Source organism: Rattus norvegicus, chromosome 2 (assembly GCF_036323735.1).
Source record: "Rattus norvegicus strain BN/NHsdMcwi chromosome 2, GRCr8, whole genome shotgun sequence".
NCBI classification, from domain to species: domain Eukaryota; kingdom Metazoa; phylum Chordata; class Mammalia; order Rodentia; family Muridae; genus Rattus; species Rattus norvegicus.
Genome location: NC_086020.1, coordinates 74,812,711 through 74,830,136, shown reverse-complemented (window position 1 = coordinate 74,830,136; position 17,426 = coordinate 74,812,711). Strand labels below are relative to the sequence as shown.

The following is a 17,426-nucleotide window of genomic DNA, read 5'->3' as shown; positions in this document are numbered from 1 at the left end:
CTACATACCCAAAGGACGTTTCACCCTAAGAGAAACCACTTGCTTAACCTCATTGATTGCTACTCTCTTCACAATAATTTGCTGCAGTCTTAATACCCCTTAACTGAAGAACCGATAAATAAAATGTAGTACATTTTCACAGTAGAATATTAGCTCTAAGTAAAAATAACATCATGAGATTTGTGGGCAAATAGATGGAATTAGGAAAAAAATCATCCAAAGTGAGGTATGTCAGACTCAGAGTGATAATAATTATGGTATGCATTTTCTTATATGTAGATATTAGCCACAAAGTAAATGATAAGATACAATCTGTAGACCTATAGAGACCTATAGAGGTTAGAGACAGAGGGCAGGAATAAGGGGGCATACGGATCTCTGTGGCAGGAGGAGCTAGAATAGATTTTATCTGTACAGTGGCTAGGTATCCAAACCTAGTCCACTGGAAACTTTCTAAAACATATGAAAGTAGTCCTGATTAAGTCTCCAAATAAGAAGAAAGAGTGGTTCCAACTTGTTACCTTTAGTCACCAAAGTAAAGCTTCTTGTACACAGAACTGGGTAAATTCCAGTTGTTGAAGGGATACAATACAGTACAATAATATTGAGTTATTGGCCTAAGGGGTCCCATGGAAATCCTCAAACATCCCAGTGTGTTACAAATGCAATACACTCCTCCGAAAGTCTGACACAATTGATTAAACATATAGAGGCTGAGCTGGTGACCATATAGACCATTAAACCCTAATTTATAGTGGCTTTAGTACAAGTGATTTGCAAGTTATCTAAAGAGAAACATAAACACATACCAGTCACAAAAATATTCGATATGCAATGCTGTCCTGTCTGCAAAATATGCTAGAGCAATGGTGGCTCAAACTCAATAACTGTTTTGACTTGGCCCACTCTGTAAGATGGATCCCACAGTTGGAGAAAGAACTGAAGTAGCTGAGGGGTTTGCGACCCCACAGGAAGAACACAGTATCAACCGACTGGATGGACCTATGGCTTTATCCACACATGTAGCAGAGGATGGCCTTGTCTGGCATCATTGGGAGGAGAAGCCCTTGGTTGTGTCAAGGCTTGATGCTCCAGTGTAAGGGAATGTCAAGGGAGGGACATGAGAAGGAGTGGGGTAGGGAAGCAGTTTTCTAGAAGGAAAACTGGGAAAGGGGATAACATTTAAAATGTAAATTTAAAAATGCAATAAAAGAAAAAAAAGATGGAACCCATGTCCAACATTTCTCAGGTAATGAGCAACCAGAGATTAGATGAACCAAAGACCTAGGGTTAACCCAAGTACTACTTTTCTTAGAAAAAGATATAGAATAAAATTAGTGCTAAAATGATTCCTAACGATATTCTGCTATACCATAGATCAGTGCATTCTTCAGCCATCATCAGAGGTGCTTTCTACAACAGTAAAGGGGAACAAATACAGAGACCCACAGTCGGAAATTAGGCAGATATAAAGAGAGGCCTCGAACACTTAGACTAAATAACATGCCTCCATCACGTTTCTGCCCTCAGAGATCTGTGAATCCTGAAAATTCAGAGTCATAAACAGGACAAGAGGTGGAGAGGATTGACTGCACCGTGAGAAAAAGGCTCTCTAATTCAATGGAATTCACGAATTCAGAGACATTGAAGGAGGCATAAGACCTGCTTGCCTCCTTACCAGCTATGCTGCATATGCATTATGGTTGCCAGGTTAGTTTACTTACAGGATTCCTCAGTGAGTAAATTAGTGTGTATTTAAGTTTTTTTTTTTTTTTCTGATTCTCTTGGGCTTTTGCCTTCTTATGGTTGGCCTTGTTCAACTTCTATTCTGCGCTTTTGTTTTATATTCTTTTACATTATTTTGTTCTCTTTTGTTGTTATTCCTTAGAAGCCTGTTCTTCTCTAATGAGCTGCAGTAAGGGAGTGTGTTTAGAAGGGAGGAGCTGTGGGAAGGAACTGGGAGGAGTACAGGGAGGGAAACTGTAATTAGGTTATATCGTATGAGAACAGAACCTATTCTCAACAAAAGGGAAAAGATTTGCAAAACTATAATATAAATAAAACATTTCTATAACTATAGTGTATTGTAAATCAATACATATATCAGCCTGAGAATAGATGTTTTAAAAATGAAGAAAACCTATTTAATATTTCATAATGTATACAACATAATTTCAGATAGACTACATAACTAGTGCTGAAACACCAATATTACAAGATCACTGTCAAGTGTGACCTCAGAGGATAATGAATACTTTAGAGATTCTAAGGACACCAGAATTATAAGTACATCTTGACCTTTTAGAAAAGAATATCAGTATGACATGGTCCTAGTTGTCAATGCAATACAATTTGTGATTTTTATTTTCCAAAATTATAACTATTTTCCATGCAACCTCAAATACTTTCATAATATACTAACAAGAATAGATTCATTCACTACTCCTTCACTGTTTACGAAGTGTAAAAAATGTTTATTTTGTAGATTTGACAGTGTAATGAAACAAACCAAAAGTACCTGCAATCATGATATTTAATTCTGCTGAGTTGAGTGGTGACTGAAACAAAAACAAGACCAGCCAGGTACACAAATACATATTGCATATAAGGCTATTGTAGCTCTAGAAAATGTAATGATACTTTAAGGGGTCATGAGATAGAGAATTTCATTCAACAAAAATGTCAAAACAGGTAACATCTTAGGTCAGACAAGTGGAATGTAGGGAAATTGCTAAAGCATTGTGAGTTTGAAGTGCTAAATAAGGGTTCAGAGCCATGTTGGAGTTCTTTCAAGTCTGGAAAAGGAAATACACTACTCACTAAGATAAGAATAGTAGAAAATATCATGTGATGTGCTATAAATACTGTGTAAAGAAAGAAACTTTTTTTTCTCCTGATAAAAGTAGTTTAATGTAATTTTTTCACATTGTAGCATTGTGATGCCAGCTAATTTGCTAGATCCATTTGTTTTGGGTAAGGATATTCAACATTACACACTGAGATCGTGTCAGTCTTTTAGGACAAGATAAGTTTCTTGGAGGCTGCAACTGGATGGAATTAATATTTCATGAATAAATACAAAGTATGTTCTCTTCTTAGTCCTAGGAACACCTTCTACCTTTTTGTCCTCATTGTGATTTTGTGGCCTACTAAGTTCAATTAATGCTGCCTTTATAGTGATATGTATACTGTGTGATACTCTACGACTTGGAGGACAATTGGCAACTATTGTTTATTATGTGTCATGAATTCATATAATTTGTTGTTTATGATACTTTCTTAGTTCTCATTTTGTAGTATAATTTCCTTTTTGTAGTCTTGGATAGTTTTTGTTCTCACTTTAAGATAAGGATTATTTCTACTTTCCTACATAGAGTCATCTTTGTGATTATATAATGCTTAAGTCTGCTTTTGTCATAGAATTTTTTAATTAACTTTCCAGTGTCATAGTTTTTCTGAATTAAGTAGCTGGGCTTCCTTGCAGGACTCAAAATACATTTTTCAGTGCACTTCTGTTTTTGTTTTCTGATGGGCCTGTTTTTATATCTGTCCTTGTACTTTCCTATTTCTTTTCTTTTTTCTTCCATTTTTATTAAATTGGATATTTCTTATTTACATTTCAAATGTTATTCCCTTTCCCGGTTTCCAGGCCATCAGCCCCCTAACCCCTCCCTCTCCCCTTCTAGATGGGTGTTCTCCTTCTGATCCACTCCCCATTACTGCCCCTTCCCAAACAATCCTGTATATTGGGGTCAAGTCTTGGCAGGACCAAGGGCTTCCCCTTCCACTGATGCCCCTACAAGTCAATTCATTGCTACCTATGAATTTGGAGCCCAGGGTTAGTCCTTGTATACTATCTGGGTAGTGGCTTAGTCCCTGGATGCTCTGGTTGGTTGGCGCTAGTTGTTGTTCATATGGGGTCTCAAGCCCCTTAGCTCTTTCAGTCCTTTCTCTGATTCCTTCAACGGAAGTCTTGTTCTCCGTTCAGTGGTTTGCTGCTGGCATTTGCCTCTGTATTTGACATATCCTGAATGTGTTTCTCAGGAGACATATACCTCAGTTCCTGTCAGCCTGCACTTCTTAGTTCCATCCATCTTATTTAGTTTTGGTGGCTGTATATGTATGGGCCACATGTGGGGCAGGCTCTGAATGGGCGTTCCTTTAGTCTCTGTTCTAAACTTTGCCTCGCTATCCCCTTCTGTGGGTATTTTCGTTCCACTTTTAAAGAAGGAGTAAAGCATCCGCATTTTGGTCATCCTTCTTGAGTTTCATGTGGTCTGTGCATCTTGGGTAATTCAAGCATTTGGGCTAATAGCCACTTATCAATGAGTGCATAATCATGTGTGTTTTTCTGTGATCGGGTTACCTCATTCAGGATGATATTTACTTGTTCTATCCATCTGCCTATGAATTTCATGAAGTTATGGTTTTTGATATCTAAATAGTACTCCATTGTGTAGATGTACCACATTTTCTGTATCCATTCCTCTGTTGAAGGGCATCTGGGTTCTTTCCAGCTTCTGGTTATTATAAATAAGGCTGCTATGAACATAGTGGAGCATGCGTCTTTGTTGCATGTTGGAGCATCTTTTGTTTATATGCCCAAGACAGGTATAACAGGGTCGTCAAGTAGTGCAAATGTACAATAGAAAGAAACTTTTAATGATTGATTATCTATCTCTTTGTCTACATATCTCCACTATAAACAGATGAAAGCAAATGATCTCAGTCTTCAAGGACACTGTCTCCGAAGTGTTATGACTCCTATAGCATTTGCACAGACTTATAATGCCATTTTGCCAAAAATAAATATTAAAAATTGTATGGCTACTTAAACTCTAGCAGCTAATAGAACAAAGTATTGGTTTCTCTGTCAATTAAATCTTAGAGTTAACTGTTACTAGTGCATGAGGCAAACACAACTCTTAGAAAAAAAATGATATGGTATGAGAAGCAGCAAAAATGCTTAAACAAGAACATCAAGAATTGGATTATTCTTCATATTCTATGGAATGGAAACCTGTGAACTCAGGGGACTGTATTCATGAATGGCACATGTCTTTTGCTGAGCTTAACAAAAACCCACTGGAAACGAAGCAAAGAGCAGGTGCCTTTTTTTCTGTGCTCCACTGCTAGGATACAGGATACACTACCCTCAGACCTGCAACAGAATGAACATCTTAACTAAATGGGACTGAAATGTAGCAAGAAAAAAATAATCTGCAAGTATTCTTTATTAGAAAATGATTAGCCTGAAGCTATTACCAAGTAGCAAGTCTGTTTGCCTTATTAACATATTTATTTGAATATAATAAATAACCCTGTTATAACAAACCTAAGGAAAGGATTTGTAATATTGTTTTTCCCTTATTAAGAACATATTTCACTTTCATTTTATTTTTAATTTTAATTTTGGGGTTGTTCATGTTTATGATAAATGGGAGGCCAATGGATTAACTTTTATCTTAGGAAAGTAAAGTGATGTTACAATGTCATCTCATTTTATCTTAAGTCATATTATCTTGTCATCACATCAACAATTTTTGGATATCTAATATCTTAAAATTACTTTAAAGAAAATATCAGCAGTATTTATTCTTACTAGGTTGTTTACTAAATAACAATGTAAATGCTTTTTACACAGAGACACATGTGGTGTTACATAAAAATATATTTTTAATTGTTATATAGGTCACCATCTCAAAGTACTCATGTAATGCTAAATTTCATTCAATTTCGATTCATTCTTCAATTTACAATCTTATCCATTCACAATACCAAACAAAGGCTCTATGAGTTGCTCAGAAAAATGTGACTGCATCAGAATGCAATAGTTAAAAAAATGCTTTGCTGTTAATTCTAATAGTGTTTATAAGAACCATGCCAATTCGATGAGAATTCTAGGCTTGATTCTCAATAAGAATGCCAATAAGAAAACAATTGGATCCACTTATTTTAGAGATTTTAGTTGAAGGCACTCCTTCATCCAACATTACATTTTCTCCTCAGAAAACTCAGACCCAAGGCTATTCTCTCACCAACTATTCCTGTTTTTAGCCATTTTGATCCAAAACCTTTAAAAATGCCAACAATCCCTTTCACCTACCATATTTTTTACCAATAGTTGCCAGTGCCTTTAATCCCATCACTTAGCAAGCAGAAGCAGATCTCTGAATTAAAGGCCATCCTGGTGTACAGAGGAAGTTCTAGGAAAACCAGGTCTACACAGAGAAACCTTGCCTCAAAAAACAAACAAACAAACAAACAAGCAAACAAAACAAAGCCAACAACAACAAAAACGTAACTGACTTTTTCAGGTCTTTAAATCCAGTGAATAACATACAACTTTCAGAACTATCTCTGGCCATTTCTCCATGCTTATTTCTACTTTTGTCTTTCAGAAGCCAGAAGCTTGTAACTATTTAGCTTTATTGTCTGGTCATTGTGAAGTCAGTTTTTTCCACTCTAATAAACTAGTTCCTACTTGAGATTTCCCATAGAAAACTGACTTACTGGAGTTCTAATTAGTGACTTACATCAGTCATGTGCTTAGCATTTTTAGGACAAGAAAACAGCAATTGACTAAGACCCATTTCCATGGTTTAGACTTTCAAGTACAACATAATGCCCTTTTAATGAGACTGTCTCTGAGCTGATACACAAATAAAAAAAGATGTCAGGACTCCATGTTCTACTACATAAGACCTGTAACAATTGTGTGCCCTTGAAGGTGGTCTAGACTTAAGCATGGACAGTCAATCCGTGATTGGATTATGCTAGATCAGGCTCTTTTGTAGCAGATTAATCTCCTCCTGGCTTTACAGATGTAAGGTGTCATAGTCCTGCCTTATTAAAAGGATAGGATAATTTAAGATATGCATTGTTAAACAGTTTTGTTATGCAAACATGAAACCTGGGTCTCTGGTGACAACTAACATTAGGGAACCAAAATGTAAAAAATGCAACTGCAGAGAACTAATTTTCCCCAATAGAAAAAGCTAAAGAATACAAGCCTCTAAACTATGAGATAGCATATCAGTGATAATTTAATGAAGTATTATGGCTATTATCTGCTCTATAGAAGTTGGCATCTTATATATTCATTTCAAAGAACCTTTGTAATAAATGTATTCTTGACTCATCTACCAGTAATAAAAGGATATAAACACATTATTTTGGCAATCACCTCTATTCCCACTTTGGTATTCAGAAGTGGCAACTTTTATAAATATAAAAATTATGAGAACTTCTCTGATTATTTCATATATATTTAGATATATTTATACTTAAAACAAGAAAATTAATTTTTAGGAATGTAAGATAAAGATTTTGCTTCTCTGATCAATTCATATGAACTGGAAACTAATGATCATTATTCTTTCATTACTTCTCACCTGTCATGTAGTAATTAACTATGTAACATTCCATAATTAATGATCACTAAATACAAACATTCATTCATGCAGTCATTTTCAATGTAGTATTGTTACGAATGTGGCAATAGCAAGAAGTCTCTTGTGATTTGGAAAGCTACCAGCTACCCCATTTCACCTCACAATATAATGAAGAATGCAACATAATCATTAGTCCTTAATACAAGGTGATGGTTCTTCATTATTGTAAGGGTCATTTGTAGCATTGCTATTACCCTCTAACAACATTGTTGTTAAATTGTGATAAAGGAGAAACCATAAATTGGGGCAGAATTGTAACGGTCATTATCTTCATTAGCTAATGGGATTGCTAATTATGTTTAAAAAAAACAATGAGTTAGTAGTCCTGGCTAAAAGGCTCACAGAGCAATAACCAGGAAAACTCTCATCTGTATATATTCACAATGGTGAAAGAGAGGTGTGAGGCTGAGTACTGTAATTTTTTTATGAATGAATTTGCTCATTGAAAATGTTTTCTGTAGTTGTTGTATAGTTAGCTCAGATGTTATGTTGTTTCTCCACATACAAGAATATACTTGCATAAAATCCAAAACATTAACAATGTTGCATATGAAATTTCTTTCATGAGAAATTTCTAGGGTACAGTCCTTCAACCCTGGAGACACTAGTTTCTGTCAGGAGATGATGGCAATCTATTGTAACAATGAAAGTCTATCTTGGTTCTGTTTGACAATGTTGTTGAGGACAAAAGTAGTGATGGAGAAAAAAAAACTGTTTTAATTTTCCCATTTTACAACTTATGCTTATAATGAAAATATCACAGAGAATATCATTAACACATGCAATTTTAAATGTTATCAAAAATAATGAATTTAAAATACTAGTTATACAGGATAAATTAGCCAATTAATGCTAAGCCTAACTTTAAAAATTTAGAATTTTATCAGTAAGGAAAAAAGTGCAAGATAAAAAGAAAATGAAAATAAATAATAATAGAACTCAAGTTCTGTATCTATTTGGGCTTATAGTCCTTCCACATTCTATAAGGAAAACTGGGAAATGTATGTATAGCTCTTATGCTCTGCTAGGATTCTTGATGGTCATTTCTAGGAAAAGCAAATGCCTGTTTGGTATGCAGAGAAGAAAACTACGAATGATTTATCTGGTGGCACAGTGAGCATTATAATCCTCACAAAGTCTTATAGTGAAAAAAAGTAAATGCATATACATATATAATAAATAATATGAATAGATTCATTAAAAGATGATGAAAATGTAAAATAATTATTTGTATAATCATACATATAGGAGAAAAATAATTTGTTTGTATATTGCATGTCATTTAATAGGTCCAACATTTTAGATAATTACTGTCATAGAAAACAAATGAATGTATGTATGCATTTGAAGTCTGTTCAGTTTTCAAGTTTTACGGGAATTAAAATTTAATCAAGCAAAAGATCACATCAAAGTTATGATCTGGCTGGAATACAGAAACACTCTTACTACACACCTTTAATCATTCTGGCTTAAATGCACACCTTTAATCCCAAACAATGATGTCCAATGGAGGGGAAGACAAAGTGACAAATCAGAGACAGATTTGACAGAAGGAGTCAAAGATAGGATACATCTAACTCTCATGAAGACAGGAAAGAGAAGCAACTTAAAGAACAGTGAGGGATGGGGAATTTAAAAAAATTCAGTTCAGTTCAATTCAGGTCAGTTTGTTTCAGTTCCAAAATAGTTGTAGAAAGTAACTCACTTTTCAATGAAAAGATAAAGAATTAAAATAATGAAATTTTAATTGGACACCTTTTATGCCATTATGGGAAAAATATATTGGTGATATTCACACGGGTTTCTTTCAATCTAAATTTCTGTTCCATTTTAAGTCTTTTACAAAGCCTTGAATGAAACTATGAGCTTATTTCCTTTGAGTTTTTTTTTTTTTTTTTGGTTCTTTTCTTTTTTTCGGAGCTGGGGACCGAACCCAGGGCCTTGCACTTCCTAGGCAAGCGCTCTAACCACTGAGCTAATTCCCCAACCCCTTTCCTTTGAGTTCTTTAAGTCAGTTTTGTACAATGATTATATTTTCACTGGCCATTCAATGAAAAATATGTTGCCAGAAAAATAAAGTAACTTTAAATACAAAAATATCATGATTGACTATTAGCACAACAAAATGAAATATACTATGCTTATCATCACGTACATATTTATCTAAAACTATTCTCTAATCAGTGACTTTTATAGGTTGCTGTTTGCTTTCAGTGACTTCACCTTACATTTTCAGGCTATTAGGAATAAAGAAGATGCCAAAATCATGTATTGCAGAAAAGACAATGTCTTCAACAAATGTTGCTGGCATATTCAACATCCACATAGAAAAGAATGAAATTACATCTACATCTACAACCCTGACAACGATTAATGTCAAATTTATCAAAGAACTGACTATATAAGCTTAAATGCTGAAACTATTAGAAAGAAATTCAAAATTCTACAAGACATTAATACATAAAAGGCCTTTACTAAATGTTAGCAGCAAATCACTGAACTGAGAAGAGGACCCCTGTTGGAGGAATTAGAGAAAGGACTGACAGAGCTGACGGGGCTTGCAACTCTGTAAGAACAACAATGCCAGCCAGCCAGAGTTTCCAGGAACTAAACCACTATGCGAAGACTATACAGGGGCTGACCCATGGCTCCAACTGCATATGTAGCAGAGGATGGCCTTGTTAGGCACCAGGGAAAGGAGAATCCATTGGTCCTGCCAAGGTTGGACCCCCAACACAAGGGAATGTAGCAGGGTGGGGAGAGAAACACTCTTATAGAAGAAGGGGAGCGGAGGGGAGGGGATAGCGGGCTATGGACAGGAAACCAGGAAAGGGAATAACATTTGAAATGTGAATAAAGAAATATATCCAATAAAAAAGAAAAGAATAAAAAAATGAATGAAAGGCCTTTCCATTTCCCCTAAAATTAAGTCCAAGAATTGACAGGAAAGAGCTCTTTGTATAGCTTTTATCCAGCCTGAAAGAATCAATTGGTTGAAGAAGAAGCACAGAATAGGAGAAAGTCATTCACATTGGGTAGAAGATTAACAATCGCTTTACATAAAATAAATACTTTAAAATGTGTTTAAGAGTCTGAAAAAAATGGCGATGCAAATTGCAATAACTTTAGACTTTAGACTGCAGTTCTCATAAAAGATAGCAAACATCCCCCTCCCCCCTCCCCTTCCTTATGGGTGTTCCCCTCCCAACCCTCCCCCCATTGCCGCCCTCCCCCCATAGACTAGTTCACTGGGGGTTCAGTCTTAGCAGGACCCAGGGCTTCCCCTTCCACTGGTGCTCTGACTAGGATATTCATTGCTACCTATGGGGTCAGAGTCCAGGGTCAGTCCATGTATAGTCTTTAGGTAGTGGCTTAGTCCCTGGAAGCTCTGGTTGCTTGGCATTGTTGTACTTTTGGGGTCTCGAGCCCCTTCAAGCTCTTCCAGTTCTTTCTCTGATTCCTTCAATAGGGGACCTATTCTCAGTTCAGTGGTTTGCTGCTGGCATTCGCCTCTATATTTGCTGTATTCTGGCTGGAAACCGGGAAAGGGAATAACACTCGAAATGTATATAAGAAATACTCAAGTTAATAAAAAAAAAAAAAAGAAAAAGAAAGATAGCAAAAAAAAAACAAAAAACAAACAAACAAACAAAAAAAAAAATCCCTGAAACATGCTGCAGAGAGTGTGTGAGGAAAAATAAAAAACTTTACTAACACTTAGTAAGAGTGTAAACCAGTGTAGCCACTTTGGAAATCTATGTAGAGAACTCTCAAAACAGTAAAACTAAATCTGCCACATGACCCAGCTCCACCATTGCTCCATAAACGCCTAAAGTGCACACTTCCCACTGCACAGGTGTGTTCACAGGTATGTCCATTACCATGCAAATTACATTAACTGAGAAGTGGAAACAACTGAAATATCTTTCAACAACTGAATGTATCACGAAAGTGTGATGTATACACTGTCGAATATTATTTGGCTCTATATAAAGAGAAATTTCCAGCTTAATGAATGGAACTAGAATGGATTATTTTGAATGAGGAAGCTAAATCCAGAATGACACGTGATTCAGATTGTGTCTCATCTATAGCTAATAACTTTGAATCTTCGAATGAACACATAACATGGAAGAATCATAGAAAAAAGAAAAGAAAATGGACTTTGGGGTGGGGAGGAAATGGAAATCATAGAATACATACTCAGTGATCATTGGAATATGAAAATTATGGTGGTTAACTGAAAACAGTAGAAAAGGCAATGTTGATGGACAAGTATAGAAGGATATGTAAACCGAGGATGTTTAAAAACTTATTACTTCATGTTTACCTAAAATTATAATTATTACAAGTAAGTAAACAGATTTTTAGACATCTACATATAGGTATGTAGAGAGATAGGTAAATACATAGATGGGTAGACATGAATAGGCCATGAAAATGGGGTGCACGTACGTTGTAGAATATTATTCAGCTGTTTAAAAATTGAAATTTATAGAAAAATAAAAAGAAATAGAAGAGATTATATTAAGTGAAGTAACCTAAATGCAGAAAGTAAAATTGATATATGTATAGGTATAAAGTCCTATAACATATGCACATATATGTATATAACATATAGTTTATATATACATACATGTATATATGAACTAACATACACGGGATGCATTTTTGTGGTCCAGCTGTGATTCTGAGTCATCTGCTTACTTCCTCTCAGGGTGTCAAGATACTGCTGCACTCTGTCTGGAATGATGAAGCTGGCAGGAACGGGTAGAGCTTTGCAGGATTCCCTTCTGCCTGGTAATGAATGAGGTTCCCAAGAAGGTAGGGGAGAGAAGGCCTTCTCCAAGGATCTTAGTGTTATAGCTCTTTTAGGTGAAGGTCTTCTCCAAAGACCGTCAGTGAAACAGGTCTGTGAGATATTAAGTACATACATATGAAATTATATATATATATATATATGTATATATATACACATACATACATAGAGAAAACAAAGAGTGATATGAAATTATACCACTCACTAGAGGTGACAATGCTCCCCACAAGAGCCATAATCTAGCCAATGAAAATTTCTAGTACAATGAATGAGAAATCTCTTTTGGAGATTTTGGTTAGGAGTGTCCCAGACACTTCAAAATTAATATAGAGTATTCTCATTGCCTTTTGGTGCCTCCCACAATTCTAAGTAATTCTTTGTTTTGAAAACACCACAAACTCATGACAAAACTCAGATGATTTGAGCTCGAACTGGCTTATAATTGCTTCCCTGAAGACTATCTTTCATACTGCCAGAAAGGGCTATGCAAGTTTCCAACAGAGAAAAATGATGAATAGTCTTACTTTGCTGTAAGGCCTATTGTGCTGACTAGGCTTATGTCAATTTGACACAAACAAAAGTTATCTGAATAGAGGAAACCACACCTGAGAAAATGCCTTCTTAAGATCTAGCTGCTGTTGCTACCAGGGACTAAAACATCACCCAAATAGTACACATGGGCAGACACATGGCTTCAGCTGCATATGTAGCAGAGGATGACCTTGTTGAGCAAAAATGGGAGGAGAAGCTCTTGGTCCTGCCGAGGCTGGACCCCCCCCCCAGTATAAAAGAATGTTAGGGTAGGTAGGCAGGAAGGGGTTGGTGGATGAGTGGGGGGGGTACACCCTCATAGAAGAAGGGGAAGAGGAGAGGATAGGGTATTATGGATAGGAAACTAGGAAAGGGGATAACATTTGAAATGTAAATAAAAAATTACAATAAAAAACAAAAATCAAATGACTTTAGTTTGAACAATAAATTTTATACAGATCAACATATTTAAAATATTAATATAAAAAATAAGATCCAGTTATAAGGCATTTTCTTTTTTATTTATTTAGAGTCTATTTTATCAATTTGCATTGTGGATTTTTTTGGAACTGGACTTTTCTTCTCTTCGGAGATTTTTAAAAAATTTAGTTTTCTTGGAAATTTTTGTATTTACAATTCAAATGTTATCCTCTTTTCCCCCTCCTCCATACCCCTCCCCCTCCTCCTGCTTGTATGAGGATGTCCCCACTCCTAGCCACGCCCTCCCACCTCAACTCCCTGGCATTCCCCTACACTGGGGAAATGAGTTGTCACCAGACCAAGGGCTTTTTCCTCCCATTGATGCTGGACAAGGCCAACCTTTGCTATGTATGCAGCTAGAGCCATGGGTCGCTGCATGTGTGCTCTTTGTTTCTTGGTTTAGTCCCAGGGAGCTGGGGGGCGGGGTGGGTCCTGGTTGGTTGATATTGTTGTTCTTCCCATGGAAGCAAATCCCTTCAGCTCCTTCAGTCCTTTCTCTAACTCCTCCATTGGGGTCCCTGAGCTCAGTTCAATTTAGTGAATGATGGTGGAGTGGCTCGGCCCATTGTAGGTGCTGCCATCCATGGACTGATGAATCTGAGCTCTGTAAGGAAGCAGGATTAGCAAACCATGAGGAGCCAGGAAGCAAAACAGCGCTCCTTTATTGCCTATGCATCATTTCTTGCTTACTGTTCCTGCCCTGTTTGAGTTTCCATTCTCACTCCCTTAATGATAAGTGTAAGTAAATCCCCTCCTCTTTTTTCCTCCAACCTGCTCGTTGTTTATGGCACTTTGTTCTAGCAATAGAAATTATAACTGAGAAGTAAAGCAATTAGAAACATAGTAAGATATCCCCAAAGGTGGAATGGAGACACGTATCTTTGCAGCAATGAACAGCAGTCTCATGGGACAGAATGTACACTCCATATGAGGGCATTTATGAGCACTATAAAACTAATCAACTACCCATGCCTGGTATGATATATATATATATCATACATATATCAATGCTAGCTCTGAGTTCTCAGAACTAATATATATATTGAAATTATTATTTGATCCTATCTCTTTCCAATCCTTCCACTGACCTATTTGCTCCCTCACAAAGCTCTTTTTATTTAATCATCATTGTTACATACAGAGAAGAATAAATCTATAATACATTTATTATTATTAGTCCCTTTAGTGACTACCATCTCTTTTTAAGGTTTATTTTTTATGTTTTCTTTTTTTTTATTAACTTGAGTGTTTCCTATTTACTTTTCGAGTGTTATTCCCTTTCCTGGTTTACGGGCCAACATCCCCCTAGCCCCTCCCCTTCCCCTTCTTTATGGGTGTTCCCCTCCCCATCCTCCCCCCATTGCCACTCTCTCCCCAACAATCATGTTCACTGGGGGTTCAGTCTTAGCAGGACCCAGGGCTTCCCCTTCCACTGGTGCTCTTACTAGGATATTCAATGCTACCTATGAGGTCAGAGTCCAGGGTCAGTCCATGTATAGCCTTTAGGTAGTGGCTTAGTCCCTGGAAGCTCTGGTTGCTTGGCATTGTTGTTCATATGGTGTCTTGAGCCCCTTCAAGCTTTCCAGTTCTTTCTCTGATTCCTTCAACGGTGTCCTGTTCTCAGTTCAGTGGTTTGCTGCTGGCATTCACCTCTGTATTTGCTGTATTCTGGCTGTGTCTCTCAGGAGAGATCTACATCCGGCTCCTGTCTGCCTGCACTTCTTTGCTTTCTTATGTTTAGGTATGCGCATCTATATGGGGAAATGTGGACATGAGTGCATGTACCCTTAGAGGTGAGAGGCAGCTCCAGGATACCATAAGAGCCACTAGCTCTGAGTTCTCAGAACTAAACTCTGACCTTTAAGAAGAACCATAACAACCAATGAATTTATCTGGGTACTTAATAATTATCATGATTACTCACAGATAAGTGTGGCTCTGATTCCTCATAAAAGAAGCTTGCTTTCATAGGAGATGCAGACTATTACAGTTACTTTTCTATAGTGACAAAATACCATGACCAAAACAACTTTTAAAAAGGAGAGTTTGTTAGACTTCCAGCTCAACTGAGAAAAGAGACTTTTACCATCCCAGCAGTGTTCCATAGCTATAAGTATTCCAGAAATCCTTAGATGGCTGAGAACACACATCCTGAAGCAAAAGCAGGGAGCAGAGAACAAACAGGTAATTGTGAGTTGTTTTAAAAGTTTAAAGCGCACCCCCTGGGAAACACTTCCTCAGTCAAATTCATACCTTCTAAGCCTATTCAAATATTTCCACAACTGGGGACCAAGTATTCAAATGTCAAGAGTCTCTGGAGGACATTCTCACTCAGAATTCCACATCCAAATCCATGGTTGGTAGGCTGCAGGGCACATCCTAATGCAAAATACATTTAGTCTCACTTCAAAAGTCCCCATCATCTTTTACAGTGTCAACACTATTTAAAATGCAGTTTCCTCTGAGACTCAAAGGGATATCTTTTGTACCTGTAAAATCCAAAATCAAAATTAGGTAGTTCCACCATACAGTGGTATAAAATACCCAGTACTATTCCAAAAGGATAATGGAGTGTAGGATGATGTCACTATGAGGTGGATGCAGGCGCAAGATAGAACAAGGCCTGTCATTTGGACGAGAAGGAAGGATGGGCAGGAGAAAAGTTTTAGAGACTAGGAGGAGGCTGGAGCAAGAGGAGAGCAGCCGAGAAAACATGGAAGCAGAGGTTAAGATTCCTCCCTGCACATTTTCAGGTTGTTATGAAAATTCTTAAGGGCTTTGTATGTTTAGGTGGGCAATTATATCTTATCAATTGGATCAGAGGTTATTGTGTTGTGTGTTCTTTCTTGTGGCGATTTAATTGAATTCAAGAGTGTATATGGTAGCTGGAGACATGTGTATGTGTGGCATGCTGGCTACCTGCCTTGGCAACTAGATGGGTAGAGAGATTGTTGCCATGCTCAGGAAGTAGCCATCAGCAGTGTGATATGGGATAGAGCAAAGCAGGTGAGACGAGATGCTTTGCTGACTGAGAAGAAAAAGTCCAACAGATGTCATGGGTTACTATGGTGCCAGACCTAGTGTGGGATGAAAGACAAAAAAAATTTTAATAATTTTACAGAAACAATGGAGGATATCCTAAGGAAATCCTGAATCAAAGCAAGACAGAACTCCAGCAGGATACACACCAAATCCTACAGTTTCATGTCTAGTGTTGAAGGACTTAGATGCTTCTGGCTTTCTAACTATGCTTTCTCTCATATGCAGCTCTTTTACCAACTGGTTCAATTATCTCTGTGAAGTTCTCTTTGGCAGATATTCAATAGCTCTGGCATCACCAATGTCTAGAAGTCTCAAGTACAACTCAGACTTTGCTTTCAGAGTTTCATGTAATTTCTTCTCAGGCTTTCCACTCAGAGACTCAACTGCCAAAAACTTGGCCTCATGAGCTCTCTGAAACTGGGGAGCGGGAATTCCAGAATCCCATTATTTATATACTTCATAGCTCTAATGCAAGCACCATGTGGACAACAGTGCCATGTTTGGCCACCAACTTGTGACAGACATTATTCTCCTTGACCCATATGTGCATCAGCTTTCGTTTGTTGTTCCTATCTGGAAGCAGAATGTCTCTTAACTATTTAAAGCTTTTTTTTTTTTTTTTGAAGAGACACCAACTGGTTTTTATTCAATACAAAATGGTGAGCCCTGATAAAAAGATAGAAGTTTAGGCTGAGTGGATGTTTCCCTGAAGGCACCTTTTCTTTTATTACAATGCCTTCTGAACATCTTGACTTTAATATTTTAATTTCAAGTAATAGATAAAATAAGCCATCAAATTACTATTAATTAATGAGTATACAGAATGTTCATTTTCCTGATGGACTTAAATGTTTCAGGGATGGGCATATATTAGAAGTTCTCAATATAGAATGTTAAATATACACAATTTATAATGCACTTAATGTGATTCAAAACAACTGAAATTAAAAAGAACAGTTAATAATTGCTATTTATGGGTCAGAAAGGAAAATTAGAGATTTCAATATTTACAAAATCTCAAATGAGGAGGAGAACACTCTTATAGAAGAATAGAGAAGGATATGGGATGGGGGTTTATGGATGGGAAACTGGGAAAGGGA

The 17,426-nt window shown here is 36.7% G+C and overlaps 1 protein-coding gene across 6 annotated transcripts in view; it reads right to left on the bottom strand.

The window, feature by feature from the left end:
• Cdh18 (cadherin 18) overlaps positions 1-17,426 on the bottom strand; it is a 1,002,040-nt gene that overhangs the window by 720,584 nt on the left and 264,030 nt on the right. For 2 of the 6 annotated variants that reach the window (XM_039102209.2, XM_039102210.2), the window contains exon 1: positions 15,538-15,655. The exons of the other annotated variants lie outside the window; for them this stretch is intronic. The gene's annotated coding sequence lies outside the window, so the exon portion shown is untranslated. Of the gene's footprint in view, positions 1-15,537; positions 15,656-17,426 lie in introns of those variants that run through there. 6 annotated transcript variants of the gene reach the window in all.